This window comes from Oncorhynchus mykiss, chromosome 2, assembly GCF_013265735.2.
Source record: "Oncorhynchus mykiss isolate Arlee chromosome 2, USDA_OmykA_1.1, whole genome shotgun sequence".
In the NCBI taxonomy this organism is placed as follows: Eukaryota; Metazoa; Chordata; class Actinopteri; order Salmoniformes; family Salmonidae; genus Oncorhynchus; species Oncorhynchus mykiss.
In genome coordinates, this window is record NC_048566.1 from 80,003,386 (window position 1) to 80,021,496 (window position 18,111).

Below are 18,111 nucleotides of genomic sequence, written 5' to 3' on the forward strand. Positions count from 1 at the left end.
TGGTGCCTTGAATACATGTATGATGATTTTTTATTAATGTTGAGAGATGTCTTGACAACTGTTCAAAATATATGCTGCTGTTCTTTCCATTCATTCTCCTCCTCGGAGCATCAGCTGCACTAACCTGACCTCTCTCCATCCCGTGGCTGAGCTGAAATAGACAGCATGTACTCTATACTGTTCTCCTAGCATTATCTATATATAGTTCAAACAGTGAACGCATATCAATGAACTGTAGGTTGCATCTCCCCATCCTTCCATGGTAGGACCCAGCCACAGAGGAGGCTTCTCCAGCCCTGGTACTCTTCTCTCTCTGACATAATGTTTGAATATGTATTTTCCTCTGTCCTCATTAGAGAGAACCAATATCTCTTCCCGTTATGAGACAATGACTCTAGATCCACAGTTTGAAATGTGATGATGCAGTGTTTTGTCAAAGTAGGAGGTGTGTGTGTGTGTGTGTGTGTGTGTGTGTGTGTGTGTGTGTGTGTGTGTGTGTGTGTGTGTGTGTGTGTGTGTGTGTGTGTGTGTGTGTGTGTGTGTGCGTGTGCGTGTGCATGTTTGTTTAATGGAGATATCATTGTTGATGAGGATGACGATGATGATGATTAGTGTGGCAATGCTCATATCCATCATCTTCGTCATCTTCTTTGTTAGTATAATTAGTCACTCTCAGTTGAATATATGCTTTGCGGCATCAGCTAGCTCCAGAGAGAAAAAGAGGGAGAGAGCGAGAGATGCACTGGTTTGGGCCCTCAGGGAGTGTATTGTGTGATGTGTGATGAGTTCATTGTTGTACACAAACACTCACAAACACTCGTTCTCTCTCGATACTATTTCTCAAACACACACACACACCCATGCACGCACACACAAACACAAATAAAAAAAAACACAGACAAAGTCACACACACAGAGACACATTTGGATGCTCTGGGCTTACGCAAGGCTTTAATGCCATTAGCTGCGTGCGCCTGCAAATAATGCAACAGTATTGTGAAACAGCGCCCACTGGGCCGCAGCATGGATGAGATAGAGAGAAAGCGAGAAAACCCTGACAAGGGATCTCAATAGTCTACAGAGACTTCCTATCCATGCCTCCTGCCTTCATCTGCTCTGAGGGGAAGGAAATGTACAGGTGAAAGCAAGTGCTGGATAGGGATCAACCATATTACTGTCACCTGTTCTTTGTTTCAGTACAGAACAGTGCAGATGAAGGTGAGGAGACAAGGAGAGGAGTCCACTGTAAACCCAGTCTGAAAATAAGGACAGCGGTCCGGAAAGGCCTCTACTTTTATGTTCCTGAGGATCAAACACTCCCTTATTAACAGTCGTCCCTTTGCATTAATGGATGGAAGGATTGAGGTCTTTATCGGTGTGTTTTTTTTACTCCTCTATCATTTATTCAGTGAGTGGATCCTCTATTTCCTCTCCTCAGTCTATGGTTAGATGTGTACTGTCCGCTGTCCCTGGGGTGTGTGGAGCAGCCCACCCCCCACTGAGTAGAAAGTCTTCTTTTTGGCCCAGCTGGACGTTCGCTCCTCCAGTTATGTAACGCTTGGTTCCTCAAAAGCACCGAAACCTGCCTCAGCAGAGCCGAAAGGCAGAGGAGGAGGAGGGAGGGGGCAGGGGATAGAGCCAGGAATGTAGAGAGATATTTTTGGAGTAGAAAGGGGTTTGGGGAGGTGTGAGTTATTTTTTTGTCATGTGGGTGGATAAGATTTTTATGGTTTCCACATGGTTAATGAAAACAGCTTCAGTCTGCCAACATAGTCTCCAGCGATACTCAATATAGGCCTAGCCAGAATTCTGTGTCAGTAATGTATTTTTAAAGGTCTATAGCTGGAGTGGGATGTACTAATAAGAGTCTCTGTGATTCCATGCCTATCCGGTAGAACATTTCCTTTCGCTAAGCCCTTGCTTTGGCGGTACTACACTCGCCCCGCTTCAACAAAGACCTTGGCACCCTCTACGCAGTACCAATGCACTCCGCTAGCCGCAGTTGCCAAGTGAGGAGCCCACAAAACCAAGTGTCATCCAAGCAGCTTGGCTTGTCATTGTAAACACAGCCATTATTTTCTATTTTTTTAAGTATTCATAATGAGTAATTTTTCCTCTCTTCTCCTTTCAGGGTAAGCCAGCAGCCGAAAGCGAGCAAACGTGAGGATGGCCAGAAACCACGGAGACTGTAAATAAATTGGCAGGTGAGAGCAGAACAAGAGGCAAAAGGAGAGAAAGAGACAACCAGGGGCTACAGGCTAATCCTGGATTAGCCGCAGGGCCTGACTCCGCCCAGTCTGATGGGGAGGGGCGGAGCATGGGATTTAGTGACAGGGACATGACTCCTCATTGGCCTGAAGGGAGGTCCCCAAAGAGACCTGGGTTTCGGGGTGGCCTTTGTCAGGCAGTGGTGTCCTATCACAATAAAAATTGATATCTCAGTTCCAATAATCTTCCTTTATGCAGTTCCAGGAAATAACAAAGCATACAGTAGCACCAAAGATGCGCTAATTCCTTAGTCATGGTGTAAGTATGATTATGTAACTAAAAACAGTATCAAGTTCAAGTATTCGACTCTTGCTTACTAAGTTAGCCCCTTGATATTTACTCTCCTTAGCGCTTTGATAGCAATATTCAATTATCTTAATTCTCTGTGTTGTCCCCTATGCAGTGGTGATTTAAGCATGTAAATCTTGGTGGGGAAAACCGCATGCCAGCAAAGCCACGACACAACATAACACTAAAGAATACATTAATTGCACTATAGCGGTGACAAATGGTGCCCACAAACTGTTAGGGCCTAAATAAAGCTATCCCAACAGCAGAACTTTCTTTTCAGAACCAAGGAGTGAATCCTTACCACCGCTACATCTGGCTATCAGTGGAGACTTGTCTGGCAGCGAAACAGTTCATTAAGCCTAATTTACTGCCTTTATTAATCCTTGTGTTGTAAGGGTCAAAACCCCCCACTATGTTTAACAGCAGAGAGAACTCCCTAAATTATATTTTTTCAACTTGAAATTTGATGACTTTTCCTAGTGACCCCAACATCAGAAAAGTGAAACATTGCCTTTGTTCATATTTCCATGAAAGCTGTATACCACCAAGGTACAAAGATTGTCTTAGAGTCATTATACAATGATTTACACACCACAAAAAACACAAAGACACACACACACACACACAATGAGAAAATGAGATTATGTGTGCTACTAATTGAACTCAGCCAGCAGCTCCTGAAGAGGAAGATCACCATGGTTGGCACAGTTAGAAAGAACAAGCCGGAGCTCCCCCTGCACTCCTCGAAACAAGGGGGAGAGAGGCCTTCTCATCAAAGTTTGCCTTCACCCCTGCCACCACTCTAGTTTCTTACCTCCCAAAGAGGAACAATAATGTGGTCTTCCTGAGCACACTGCATAAAACGGCTAAGATCAATGATCGTGAGGACAGGAAGCCAGCCATCATCCTGGACTACAACCACAAGAGAGGACAATCTGGACAAGATGATGGGAACTTACAGCTGTAGGAGGATGACTGCCCGCTGGCTCCTGGTCATCTTCCATAACATCATTGATGTGTCCTCATACAATGCCTTTGTGATATGGAACAAGATAAACCCTACCTGGATGCCTGATAAGTGGAACAAGTGCCTTTACCTCCTGGAGCAGCAGGGAAGGGCACTTGTAACCTCACATATTCAAAGAAGGGAGCGCCTGCCCCACACAGCAGCCTCTGCAGCGCTTGTGAAAGCTGTTCAGGGGGCTGAATCCTGTCCTGATCCACCTGAGGCTGCAGCTGGGGCAGGCAAGAGGAGGAGATGCCAATTCTGCCCCCAAAGAAGGAATGGAAAACAAATCCTATGTGCTGCACATGAGAGAAATACATCTGCAAAGTCCATGCACACACACTTGCATACTGTCTTACATGTGCTAATTAGAGTTGATTGATTTATATTCTTCCCATTTTTTTTTGTATCTATTACCTTATTTTATTATTTTTTATTGTTGTTGTTTATATACCTTGTGGGTGGGGGCAATGGTTACAAAAATGGGAGAAGACTAGTATTTTGTAGTTGAATTCATCATTGCACAGTATATAAGAATATATCTCTATGTTGCCAAAAAAGTTCAAGACTGTTATTGTTTCCCTTCAAATAAATGCATTCAAAACTACTTTCTGCTACTTTCTTATGCTATACAAGTGCAATTTCTTGCAAAAATATATGTTTACAGCTATGCAGTACATTTAGCAATAATAATAATAATAATAAACCTCTACTTTAGTAAAGAACAAAATTATGACAGGTGTGTTGTAATTAAAAAGAGTGGTGTCCACTGATTAAATGCAGTCTTTCTGCATTGTGAAGAGGGAAAACCCAGATATTCACAAAGTTTGTGATGAATGACAGGTTATCTTTTCATGCAAAATAAATTTGGGGTTTTAAATTCAATTAAGTTGCTTTATTTTAGGGGTTTATTGAAAGCGGGTTATTTTTTACATTTAGGACAAGGGGAGTATACAGCACGTTAAGACTACACAGGGGTTAAACAAATGTGGTTTCTACTGACAATTGAGATGTACAAACTACGGCATAAGGGGACGACGAGTGGATAAAAGACAATCCGTAATTTAGAATAAGACACTAATGAGCGAGCTAGGACGGACGTAGTCAATATAACTATTAGTTCAGCACGTTTGAAATGTACAGTGACAGAATTCAGAACATGGGGCATTTTTACAGCATTCTCCCTGTACACCAAGTCAGAACCGTAGGAAAAATAAAGGAGTCATATAAAGCAGACACTGAAAGCTCTTACAATATTCAATGATTACGTTTCTTTAAAACAGGCTATAAGGCTACATGTGTACCACCTAGTCAGAACAGTAGGCTAAGTTATGTGGGGGAAAGGGACCAAATTATTAGGGTGAGGCACATGGGTTACTAACAGCTTACTACACAACATACACTTAGTATTACCTTCTTAGCTACAGTATTCATATCTCCCTGGTAAATTACATCATTTATGCAGAAGCATACAAGCCATTTTTGAACTCACCTTGTTGTGCTGTGCTCACTTGAACAGGAAGGTGGCGCGGCAGTTCTTCTTGTGACAAATTTTGTCATCAAACTTTGCCATCAAAGGTTGGCATTCACTGGATTCGTGGTGCTTTCAAGACAACTGGGGACTTGGAAAAAAATTAAGTGAATTATGACGGCAGTGATCTTCAGGTCCAAATGAGTGACAGAACACTGAGCCAATCACGGCGCCACTCGGGAACATTGACTGTAAGCAACTCCAGTGTATATTTATCCTTGTGTTTTAGATTATTGTCTTGCTGAAAGGTAAATTCATCTCCCAGCGTCTGCTGGGAAGCTGAACCAGGTTCTCCTCTAGGATTTGCCTGTGCTTTGCGCCATTCCATTTATTTTGTATCCTGAACAACTCCCCAGTCCTTAACTATTACAAGCATACCCATAACATGATGCAGCAAAATGTGGAAAAAGTCAAGGGGTGTGAACACTTTCTGAAGGCACTGCACATGCTTATAAAAATGTATCTAACTGATGGGGTACCCAAGCTACATTCCATGCCAAAATGAACTGGTTGATTGAAATCCAACAACAAGAAGCAGTTTTAAAATATATATTTTCCGATTAGGCTACTTCGCAATCTGCTAGTGCCATTTAGAATTGGTTAGCCTAGGGCTACACTATAACCCCCCTAAACATAGACTCATTACACACTCAAAATATGCAAAAACATTGGTTTGATGAAGACAAAGATAATGTTTTCTTCAGAATCATTAAGCCTAGGCCTACTCACCAAACAGATGTTGTGACAGTAGTTCATCACCATGCAGTTTTCGATATGGAATTGTCCATTTAGAAAATTCCAAATAACAGGCAGAATAAACTAAATTGAAAACATTCTGTTCCATTTTATTCTGTTATATTACCTTGTGTTTTTTTGACTGTGATAAGGGCTCTGTAAATACGTATACTGTCTGCTAAATTAGCAAAACAAGGCTATGCCATTGCACAGCCATAGGGTTCTTACAATCAAGCACAACTGCTAAGGTTACCGCATTTTTAAAGGTTTTTTTCTATGACATAATATCACCAGGTGATATTGTAGTTTCAATAAATAAATATTTTAACTGAATATTCACTGAGTGTACAAAACATTAGGAACACATTCCTAATAGAGGTGCATCCCCTTTTGCACTCTGAACAGCCTCAATTTGTTGTGGCATGGACTCTACAAGGTGTCGAAAGCATTCCACAGGGTTGCTGGCCTTTATTGACTCTGATGCATTCCACAGTAGTGTCAATGTTAAGTTAAGGTAAGCCTAAATAAGTTCAGGAGTAAAAAATGTGCTTAATGTTATGGATGATGCGAATTTTCGCAGCTTTTTGTAAAAAATCGCGCAACATTTCAAAGTCCTGCTACTCATGCCAGGAATATAGTATATGCATATGATAAGTATGTGTGGATAGAAAACACTCTGAAGTTTCTAGAACTGGTTAAATCGGGTCTGTGGCTATAACAGAACGTGTTTAGGAGTAAAAATCCCTGGTAAAACTGTTTAACAAAAACAAAAACAAAATATTCGTCCGCCATTCAATGAATTGTTTAAGACGATATATGTGAACCCCCTGTAAACGCCTACAGCTTCCACACGATGTCACCATTGCTATCAATATCAGAATCATTTATCCTTGGTTACAACACGAATAGACCCCTCCCTTCTTGTGGCGCACCACAGTATGTTGTGAAACTGAAAAAATGGACGATGTTTTCCAGACTTGCTGCTATCGAATACAGATCGCCCCGTGATCAATTTGATACATCATTAACGTTTATTAATACCTAAAGTTGGTTTAGAAACGTCGTTTGAAGTGATTTGTAAAAGTTTATAGGCGACTTTTGTAATTTTAAAAAGTGACGTTGCGTCTTGTAAATGGACTTTTTGCAGCATCAGACTGGCCTTCAGCAAATGACATTTTGGGTATACAATGACGGATTTAATCGGGAAAAAGACCCAATTGTGATGTTTATGGGACATATAGGAGTGCCAACAAAGAAGCTCGTCCAAGGTAATGAATGTTTTATATTTTATTTCTGCGTTTTGGGTAGCGCCGGCTACCGCAAAATCTGTTGTTTACGTGTCGTGCTGGTATTTTGGGGGGTGCATGCTATCAGATAATAGCTTCTCATGCTTTCGCCGAAAAGCATTTTACAAATCTGACTTGGTGGCTAGATTCACAACGAGTGTAGCTTTAATTCAGTACCTTGCATGTGTATTTTTATGAAAGTTTGAGATTTAACGAGTACTAAGTAAAGTACTATAGGTGGCGCTCTGAAATTTCCGCTGAGCGGTCCCTGTACAGGGACCACCTCCATAAAAGGTTAATAACCTCTTGAAGCTACGGGGCACTATTTTTATGTTTGGAAAAATAACGTTCCCAAAGTAAAACACTCTAAAGTTTCCAAAACGATCAAAATATTGTCTGTGAGTATAACATAACTGATATTGCAGGTGAAACCTTGAGAAAAATCAAACCAGGAAGTGGCTTCTATTTTGAAAACTCCATGTTCCATAGCCTCCCTACGATCCATTTAAAGGGATATCAACCAGATTCCTTTTCCTATAGCTTCCTCAAGCTGTCAACAGTCTTCAGATATAGTTTCAGGCTTTTATTTTGAAAAATTAGCCAGAATGATAACATCGCGTCAAGTGGTCACATGAGTTTTGCTCGCACACTAGAGTTTGGAGAGCTATTGCTTTTCCCTCTCCTACTGATTAAGACATTTGCAGTTGAAATATTATCGATTATATATTTTAAAAGCAACCTGAGGATTGATTATAAAAAACGTTTGACATGTTTCTGTGGACATTACGGATATTATTTGGAATTTCCGTCTGCCTTGTCGTGACCGCTCTTTCCTGTGGATTTCTGAACATAACGTGCCAAACAAACGGAGGTTTTTTGGACATAAAAATAATCTTTATGGAACAAAATGAACATTTGTTGTGTAACTGGGAGTCTCATGAGTGAAAACATCCAAAGATCATCAAAGGTAAGCGATTAATTTGATTGCTTTTCTGATTTTCGTGACCGAGCTACTTAATGCTAAGTGTACATAATGTTTTTTCGGGCGATCGATAAACTTACAAAAACGCTTGGATTGCTTTCACTGTAAAAACAAATTTTCAAAATCTGAGACTACAAGTGGATTAACAAAAGGCTAAGCTGTGTTTTGCAATATTGCACTTGTGATTTCATGAATTTAAATATTTTTAGTGATATTATTTGAATGTTGCGCTATGCTATTCAGCGGTTGCTGACAATTATCCCGCTAAAAGGATGGGTAGCATCAAGAAGTTTCATGGACTCTGTGTGCAATAATATTGTTTACCATGTCTTTTTTATGACTACCTCACCTTTATACCCTACATATACAATTATAGTCCCTTTGTCGAGCAATGAATTTCAAACAGAGATTCAACTACAAAGACCATGGAGGTTTTCCGTTGCCTTGTAAAGAAGGGCACCTATAAATAAAGGAGATTGAATATCCCTTTGAGCGTGATGAAGTTATTAATTACACTTTGGATCGTGTATCAATGCACCCAGTCACTACAAAGATAAAGGCATATTTCCTAACTCAGTTGCTAGAAAGGAAGGAAACCAGTCAGGGATTTCACCATGACGCCAATGCTGACTTTAAAACAGTTACAGAGTTTAATGGCTGTTATAGGAGAAATCTGAGGATGGATCAACAACATTGTATTTACTCCACAATATTAGCCTAAATGACAGAGGGAAAAGACAGACAACTGTACAAGAAAAATATATTCCAAAACATGCATCCTCTTTGTAATATAGCACTAAAGTATAACTGAAAACCTTGTGTGAAATGTGGCAAATCAACTTCATGTCCATAATACAAAGTGTTATGTTTGGGGCAAATCCAACACAACACTTCATTGAGTACCACCCTTCATATTTTCACTGTTTCAAGCATGGTGGTGGCTGCATCATTTTATGCTTATGCTTGTCAAGGACTAGGGAGTTTTTTTTAACATAAAAAAAAGAGGTAAGTGCAGGAAAAATCCTAGAGGAAAACCTGGTCTTCTTTCCATCAAACACTGGCAGAGAAATTCACCTTTCAGTTGTGCAGTTACCTAAAACACAAGGCCAAATCTACACTGGAGTTCCTTAACAAGATGACATTGAATGTTCCTTAGTGGACTAGTTACAGTTGTGACTTAAAAGCGCCTTGAAAATGTATGGCAAGACTTGAAAATGTCTGTCTAGCAGTGATCAACAACCAACTTGACAGGGCTTGAAGAATGTTAAAAATAACAATGTGAAAATATTGTACAATCCAGGTGGCAAAGCTCTCAGAGAATTACCCAGAAACACTCACAGCTGTAATCGCTGCCAAATGGGATTTTAACATGTTTTGACTCAAGGGTTTGAATATTTATGTAAATTAGATATTTGTGTATTTGATTTTCAATAAATGTTAAAAAGATATATGTTATTGTTTTCACTTTGTCATTATGGGGCACTGTGTGTAGATGGTGAGAAAAAAACATATATTTAACTTCTTGATGCACCCATCCCGTTACCGCTGAATTGCAGAGCGCCAAATTCAAATTAAATTACTAAAGCTATTTAGTGTTCATGAAATCACAAGTGCAATATAGCAAAACACAGCTTAGCTTGTTGTTAATCCACCTGGCGTGTCAGATTTCAAAAAAGCTTTTTGGCGAAAGCACATCAAGCGTTTATGTAAGGACACCTCTCTCAGCAGACAAAACATTGCAAACAGATGGCAGCCAAGTAGATTGGTCACGAAAGTCAGAAAAGCAATAAAATTAATCACTTACCTTTGATGATCTTCAGATGTTTGCACTCACGAGACTCCCAGTTACACAATAAATGTTCCTTTTGTTCAATAAAGATTATTTTATATCCAAAATACCTCCATTTGGTTGGCGCGTTATGATCAGAAATCCACGGGCTTGAGCGGTCACGATCGAGCAGACAGAAATTCCAAATAGTATCCGTAAAGTTCGTAGAAACATGTCAATTGTTTTTTTATAATCAATCCTCAGGTTGTTTTTACAATATATAATCGATAATATTTCAACCGGGACTGTAGCTTCTTCAATAGGAGAGAAGGAGAAAATGTCTGCTCCAAGCTGTTGCGCATGCAAAACGCTGCTGGCACCCAGCCACCCAATGACTCAATGTGATCTTTCTCTTTCATTTTTCAAAATAAAAGCCTGAAACTATGTCTAAAGGTTGCTCATACCATGGGGAAGCCATAGGAAAAGGAATCTGGTTGATATCCCTTTAAATGGAGCGAAGGCAGGCAATGGAACATAGAGCTTTCAGGAAAAACAGCACTTCCGGGTTGGATTTTCCACAGGTTTTCACCTGCAATATCAGTGATGTTATACTCACAGACAGTATTTTGACAGTTTTGGAGTTTTGGAGTGTTTTCTATCCTAATCTGACAATTATATGCATATTCTAGATTTTGGGCCTGAGAAATAGGCAGTTTCATTTGGGTATGTTTTTCATCGAAACATCAAAATACTGCCCCCTACACTCAACAGGCTAATCTATTTTGATTTCAGACTGTACCACAACAAAATGTGGAATATGTCAAGGGGTATTAATACTTTTTGAAGGCACTGTATATTAGGAATTGTTCTGCACCTGTTGCATATAGATAAATGTCTAGATAAATGCGCACATATTTTTTCTGGCCTGTGTTTCATTCAAACATTCAAGTTAAATATAATTTATTGTGGTGGAACCTATTAAAAAAGTGGTGTTCTGTTCATAAATATGAATTCCCCCTGTGAAGAAATGTTTAAATGTTTAATAAAAAAACATATTCTATTTTTGCACCCCCACTTTCAGACAAAGTCATGCGACCACGCGTGTGAGTATCTGTTTGTCTGTGTGCTCGTCGTGTGTTACTGATGGGCTAAAAGCAGAATCACCAGGAGCTCGTGTGTGTACTGAAAATGACGGGGCATGCGAGAGAGCTCCTGGAGCTCAATTAGCTGTTATTAACTAGATATAGGCAGTCTATCGTGGGAATGACACTCCTCCATCCATAGGCTTGGTGTCTGGATTGCTCAGTTGACTCTGTCTCTTCCTCCATTCTTTGGTATGTGTATTGTAGCTCAGTCAGCATGAGTCATTAAGCTCCCCGATGCAGTGTTCCACACAAGCACTTCAAGATGAAAACTACATAAAAAAATACACCTCTGGTTTATATGCTGAAACAGAAATGCAATGGGTTGTTACTGTACCGTGCTTATCCAATTGTATTTGAAACGAAAATCCAAACTCATAACACACCTTTGATTATAGTTATCCCATTCACAGAAACCAAATGGGTCACAAAGGTTATTCAACGCAACACTTCCTCCGTTCTTCACCAAATACCTGGGTTGGTTAGTTGTTGCCCTCGCTGGTAGCCTTTAGCAGACAGCTGTTCCCTGGGAGCTGCCTCTGTCTCTCTCTCTTCCTGGTCCAGCAGCTGTTGTGTCTGTGGCACGTCTTCCATCACACAGACCAGAGGCTGCTGCTGCTGCTGCTCTAGCCTGCAACCTGGTGGCCCAGGGTTGTGACCTCTAGATGGCCGGGTCAGACTTTATGTTGTGCATGGTCACCCTGTCCTCTGCCAGACACCCAGGTTGACAGGACTAATGTGGACAGAGAGAGAGAGGTGCTTCTGACTGCCTCACATAGCCATGAAATGACAGCATAATGTTTAGAGGCCATTTTCTAACCACAATCACTCGGAATCCGTAACAGGATGAAGCATCACAGAATGGGAGGTACACACACACACACGGACACACAGCATGACCAAATGCAGACTCACACAAACGCAAACATAGACAGACTCACAAAGGCCACACACACACAGGACACAGACTTGGGGATTTTAACTTGCCTATGTGATAGAGCTATTTGGACATTGATTGTGAAAGAAAACATGTAGGGAGATTGATCTAGACCGATACACATCTCCTGAGTTGTGCCCTCCCCTCCCACTACTCAGCCTGAGATGATCGATAAAGCACCTGGGTGTCAGATGCTGCTTAATTGTGGAAATAAATCAGTGACATTAAAAGACAACAGACTACAACAACAGACCTCTCCATTGGTCAGTGAAGAAATTGGTCAGGAATTCAGTGAGGTATACAAAATAGCAATGACAAAGAAAATCTGTGCATGTGAAAGAAAGGAGGTATTGACAGAGGGTATGTGTATGTCAGTATATATGTGTGTGTGATGTGGGTTTGAATGAATGAGCCTGTTTGTTTGCAGAATGTAAACTTACCTTGACACAATGCTCTGTGCTTTCTGTCTGTGTGTGCGTTTGTGTGCCGGTGTGTGTCTATATCCGTATCTATTCATGAGTGTGTGTGTGTGTGTGTGTGTGTGTGTGTGTGTGCCTGCGTGCGTGCGTGTTTGTGTGCATGTGCATGATGCTGTGGTCGTACGTGGGTTACAGGACCAACAGTCTAAATGAGCTCTCTGCCCGAAACTCGTGTCTAAAGAGGCCAATCGGAATTACTGCGCCTCATTTGTCATGAAAATGTGTTGCTCCGGGGTCATTCCCCGACTGGGGGATCGGACGATTGCTCCAGCTCTGTGGCTGGCTCGGTGCTGTAGACGTAGCCCGTGGATATGATCCCAGCTCATTTGTATAGTGAATGGGCTGCCCTGCAGACACGTTACATGGTTATTTTCATGCTCCGATGGCCACATCGCCGTCCCTGACACTGGCTGGATGTAGACCGATGGTCAGTGTTGACTCACAAATGAGCCACTGCCAGCCACCCCAGTGGCAGAAATTGAGACATATCATACATATCGAAATAGCGTCAAATAAAAGTGTGCGGTGAGAATCTGAGTCGTGTGTGGTTGTATATGAATGTATCAGGTGCTTCACAGTAGATGTCTAGTACCTTAAATAATGGTTGTTCAAATTAGCATAATCAAAATGCATGATTATACGTCGCTTCTATATAACATATACTCACTCAGATGTTTATAGAAGAGCCATGTAAGAGTTCATTTAGAACCATCGCAAGGTATCTCTCAAGGGCTTACAAATCCTTACAAATCACAAGGCTCGTTTATATAACACATAACCTTGATATGTTGCTTTGGTGTACTTTTCTTTTCTTATTTTGATACAAGCATGCTATACATGCAGTATAAGATTCAATGAGTATAGCTACAGTGCATTTGAAAAGTATTCAGACCCCTTGACTTTTTCCACATTTTCTTACGTTACAATCTTATTCTAAAATGGCATTTCCTCATCAATCTACACACAATACCCCGTAATGACAAAGTGAAAACAGGTTTTTATAAATGTTTGCACATGTATAAACCCCCCCCCCAGAAATATCACATTTACATAAATATTCAGACACTTTGCAATAAAACTCAAAATGGAGCTCAGGTGAATCCTGTTTCCATTGATCATCCTTGAGATGTTTCTACAACTTGACTGGAATCCACCTGTGGTAAATTCAATTGATTTCACATGATTTGTAAAGGTACACACTTGTCTATATAAGGTCCCACAGTTGACAGTCCATGTCAGAGCAAAAACCAAGCCATGAGAAAGAAGGAATTGTCCGTAGAGCGCCAATACAGGATTGTGTTCAGGCACAGATCTGTGGAAGGGTACGAAAACATTTCGGCAGCATTGAAGGTCCCCAAGAACACAGTGGCTTCCATCATTCTTAAATTGAAGTAGTTTGGAACCACCAAGACTCTTCCTAGAGTTGGCCACCTGGCCAAACTGAGCAATAGGGGAGAAGGTCCTTTGTCACAGAGGTGATGAAGCACCAGATTGTCACTCTGAAAGAACTCCAGAGATCCTCTGTGGAGATGGGAGAACCTTCAAGAAGGACAACCATCTCTTCAGCACTCCACCAATCTAGCCTTTATGGTAGAGTGGCCAGACGGAGGCCACCCCTCAGTAAAAGGCACATGATAGCCCACTTGGAGTTTGCCAAAAGGCATCTAAAGATTCTCAGACCATGAGAAACAAGATTGAACTCTTTGACCTGAATGCCGTCACGACTGGAGGAACCTGGCACCATCCCAATGGTGAAGCATGGAGGTAGCAGCATAATGCTTTGGGGATGTTTTTCAGCGTCAGGGACTGGGAGACCAGTCAGGATCGAGAGATGAACGGTGTGAAGTGCAGAGTGATCCTTGATGAAAACCTGCTCCACAGCGCTCAGGACCTTAGACTGGGGCAAAGGTTCACATTCCAACAGGACAATGACCATAAGCACACAGCCAAGACAATGCAGGAGTGGCTTCGGGACAAGTCTCTGAATGTCCTGCAGTCAGAGCCCGGACTTGAACCCAATCAAACATATTTGGAGAGTCCTGAAAATAGCTGTGTAGAGACGCTCCCCTTTCAACCTGACAGAGCTTGAGAGGATCTGCAGAGAATAATGGGAGAAACTCCCCAAATATACAGTAAGGGAAAAAAGTATTTGATCCCCTGCTGATTTTGTACGTTTGCCCACTGACAAAGAAATGATCAGTCTATAATTTTAATGGTAGGTTTATTTGAACAGTGAGAGACAGAATAACAACAAGACCATCGCCAAGCAGCTTGGTGAGAAGGTGACAACAGTTGGTGCGATTATTCGCAAATGGAAGAAACACAAAATAACTGTCAATCTCCCTTGGCCTGGGGCTCCATGCAAGATCTCACCTCGTGGAGTTGCAATGATCATGAGAACAGTGAGGAATCAGCCCAGAACTACACGGGAGGATCTTGTCAATGAGCTCAAGGCAGCTGGGACCATAGTCACCAAGAAAACAATTGGTAACACACTACGCCGTGAAGGACTGAAATCCTGCAGCGCCTGCAATGTCCCCCTGCTCAAGAAAGCACATATACATGCCTGTCTGAAGTTTGCCAATGAACATCTGAATGATTCAGAGGACAACTGGGTGAAAGTGTTGTGGTCAGATGAGACCAAAATGGAGCTCTTTGGCATCTTTGGCATCAACTCAACTCAACTGTTTGGAGGAGGAGGAATGCTGCCTATGAACCCAAGAACACCATCCCCACCGTCAAACATGGAGGTGGAAACATTATGCTTTGGGGGTGTTTTTCTGCTAAGGGGACAGGACAACTTCACCGCATCAAAGGGACGATGGACGGGGCCGTGTACCGTCAAATCTTGGGTAAGAACCTCCGTCCCTCAGCCAGGGCATTGAAAATGGGTCGTGGATGGGTATTTCAGCATGACAATGACCCAAAACACACGGCCAAGGCAACAAAGGAGTGGCTCAAGAAGAAGCACATTAAGGTCCTGGAGTGCGCTAGCCAGTCTACAGATCTTAATCCCATAGAAAATCTGTGGAGGGAGCTGAAGGTTCGAGTTGCCAAACTTCAGCCTCGAAACCTTAATGTTTTGGAGAAGATCTGCAAAGAGGAGTGGGACAAAATCCCTCCTGAGATGTGTGCAAACCTGGTGGCAAACTACAAGAAACGTCTGACCGCTATGATTGCCAACAAGGGTTTTGCCATCAAGTACTAAGTCATGTTTTGCAGAGGGGTCAAATACTTATTTCACTCATTAAAATGCAAATCAATTTATAACATTTTTGACATGCGTTTTTCTGGATTTTTTGTTGTTGTTATTCTGTCTCTCACTGTTCAAATAAACCTACAATTAAAATTATAGACTGATAATTTCTTTGTCAGTGGACAAACATACAAAATCAGCAGGGGATCAAATACTTTTTTCTCTCACTGTAGGTGTGCCAAGCTTGTAGCGTCATACCCAAGAAGACTCGAGGCTGTAATTGCTGTCAAAGGTACTTCAACAAAGTACTGAGTAAACAGTCTGAATACTTATGTGAATGTGCTATTTCTGTTTTTTGTGTTTTTTTATACATTTGCAAAAATTTCTAAAAAACTGTTTTTGCTTTTTCATTATGTGGTATTGTGTGTAGATTAATAAGGAAGGCTGTAACGTAACAAGATGTGTAAGAAGTCAAGGGGTCTGAATACTTTCAGAATGCACTGTATATTTCATTAATTTAAATGAAAATTGCACAGCAGAAACTATTACAGTACAGAATGTGTTTTAAAGTTAAAATAATGTTCTCCCCTTTATTCCCTCAGATATGATTCAGTAACTGGCACCTTTTGTGATATACTGTGCATGACCACTGGACTATTCATTTAATCCTGATTAACTTTTAATCCAGTTCTGTGTGGATGAATAGATGAGATGTGAGCACAGTTCACATTATGTATGTAGTACATTTTTCTGTATGTGTCATTTATTTCTCTGTCCCATTTCCCTTCCCCTCCCTACTCTCTATCTCTACCAGTTTAAGGAAGAGAACTCTAATCCAAAATGTTGAAATCCCACAAAACACTGACTGAGTTTTATTTATAAAAAAATGTGTTTTCATATTTGTTTCTCACTAAATGTACGTTTTGACGAGTCCTGTTGCATTTATTTATTCATTAATTTGTTTAGTCTTTCATGCATGGTGTTTTCCAATTATCCTGCATTAGCTTACTCTTCCCAAACTACACTGAACAGCCTCAATTCAGTAGGGCATGGACTCTACAAGGTGTCGAAAGCATTCCACAGGGATGCTGGCTCAAGTTGACTCCAATGCTTTCCACAGTGTGAGGTTGACCATTCTTAATACACAAGGGAAACTGTTGAGCATGAAAAGCCTAGCGGCGTTGCAGTTCTTGACTCAAACTGGTGCGCCCGGCCCTCCCTGTTCAAAGGCACTTACTGTTTTTGTCTTGCCCATTCACCCTCTGAATGGCACACATGCACAATCCATGTCTCAATTTTCTCAAGGCTTAAAAAGTGTTATTTAACCTGTCTCCTCATTTTCATCTAAACTGATTGAAGTGGATTTAACAAGTGACATCAATAAGGGATCATAGCTTTCACCTGGATTCACTGGGTCTGTCTATGCCATGGAAAGAGCAGGTGTTCTTAATGTTTTGTATACAAAACTGCAGATATGTTCCATCCTGCCAGCTCAGGGTTTCAAACCAGCAACCTTTCGGTTACTGGGCCAACGCTCTTCACCCGCTGGGCTACCTACCTACAGTGGGGAAAAAAAGTATTTAGTCAGCCACCAAGTTCTCCCACTTAAAAAGATGAGAGAGGCCTGTAATTTTCATCATAGGTACACTTCAACTATGAGAGACAAAATGAGAAAAGAAATCCAGAAAATCACATTGTAGGATTTTTAATTAATTTATTTGCAAATTATGGTGGAAAATAAGTATTTGGTCACCTACAAACAAGCAAGATTTCTGGCTCTAACAGACCTGTAACTTCTTCTTTAAGAGGCTCCTCTGTCCTCCACTCGTTACCTGTATTAATGGCACCTGTTTGAACTTGTTATCAGTATAAAAGACACGTGTCCACAACCTCAAACAGTCACACTCCAAACTCCACTATGGCCAAGACCAAAGAGCTGTCAAAGGACACCAGAAACAAAATTGTAGACCTGCACCAGGCTGGGAGGACTAAATCTGCAATAGGTATGCAGCTTGGTTTGAAGAAATCAAATTTGGGAGCAATTATTAGGAAATGGAAGACATACAAGACCACTGATAATCTCCCTCAATCTGGGGCTCCACGCAAGATCTCACCCCATGGGGTCAAAATGATCACAAGAACGGTGAGCAAAAAAATAAATAATCCCAGAACCACACGGGGGGACCTAGTGAATGACCTGCAGAGAGCTGGGACCAAAGTAACAAAGCCTACCATCAGTAACACACTATGCCGCAAGGAACTCAAATCCTGCAGTGCCAGACGTGTCCCCCTGCTTAAGCCAGTACATGTCCAGGCCCGTCTGAAGTTTGCTAGAGAGCATTTGGATGATCCAGAAGAAGATTGGGAGAATGTCATATGGTCAGATGAAATCAAAATATAAATTTTTGTTAAAAACTCAACTCGTCATGTTTGGAGGACAAAGAATGCTGAGTTGCATCCAAAGAACACCATACCTACTGTGAAGCATGG

At 41.2% G+C, this 18,111-nt stretch overlaps 1 protein-coding gene across 2 annotated transcripts in view; it reads left to right on the forward strand.

Moving 5' to 3' along the window:
- Positions 1-18,111, forward strand: part of LOC110497165 (leucine-rich repeat-containing protein 4C) — a 131,261-nt gene that overhangs the window by 86,464 nt on the left and 26,686 nt on the right. For both annotated transcript variants that reach the window (XM_021573133.2, XM_021573124.2), the window contains one exon: positions 2,132-2,204. The gene's annotated coding sequence lies outside the window, so the exon portion shown is untranslated. The remainder of the gene's footprint in view (positions 1-2,131; positions 2,205-18,111) is intronic.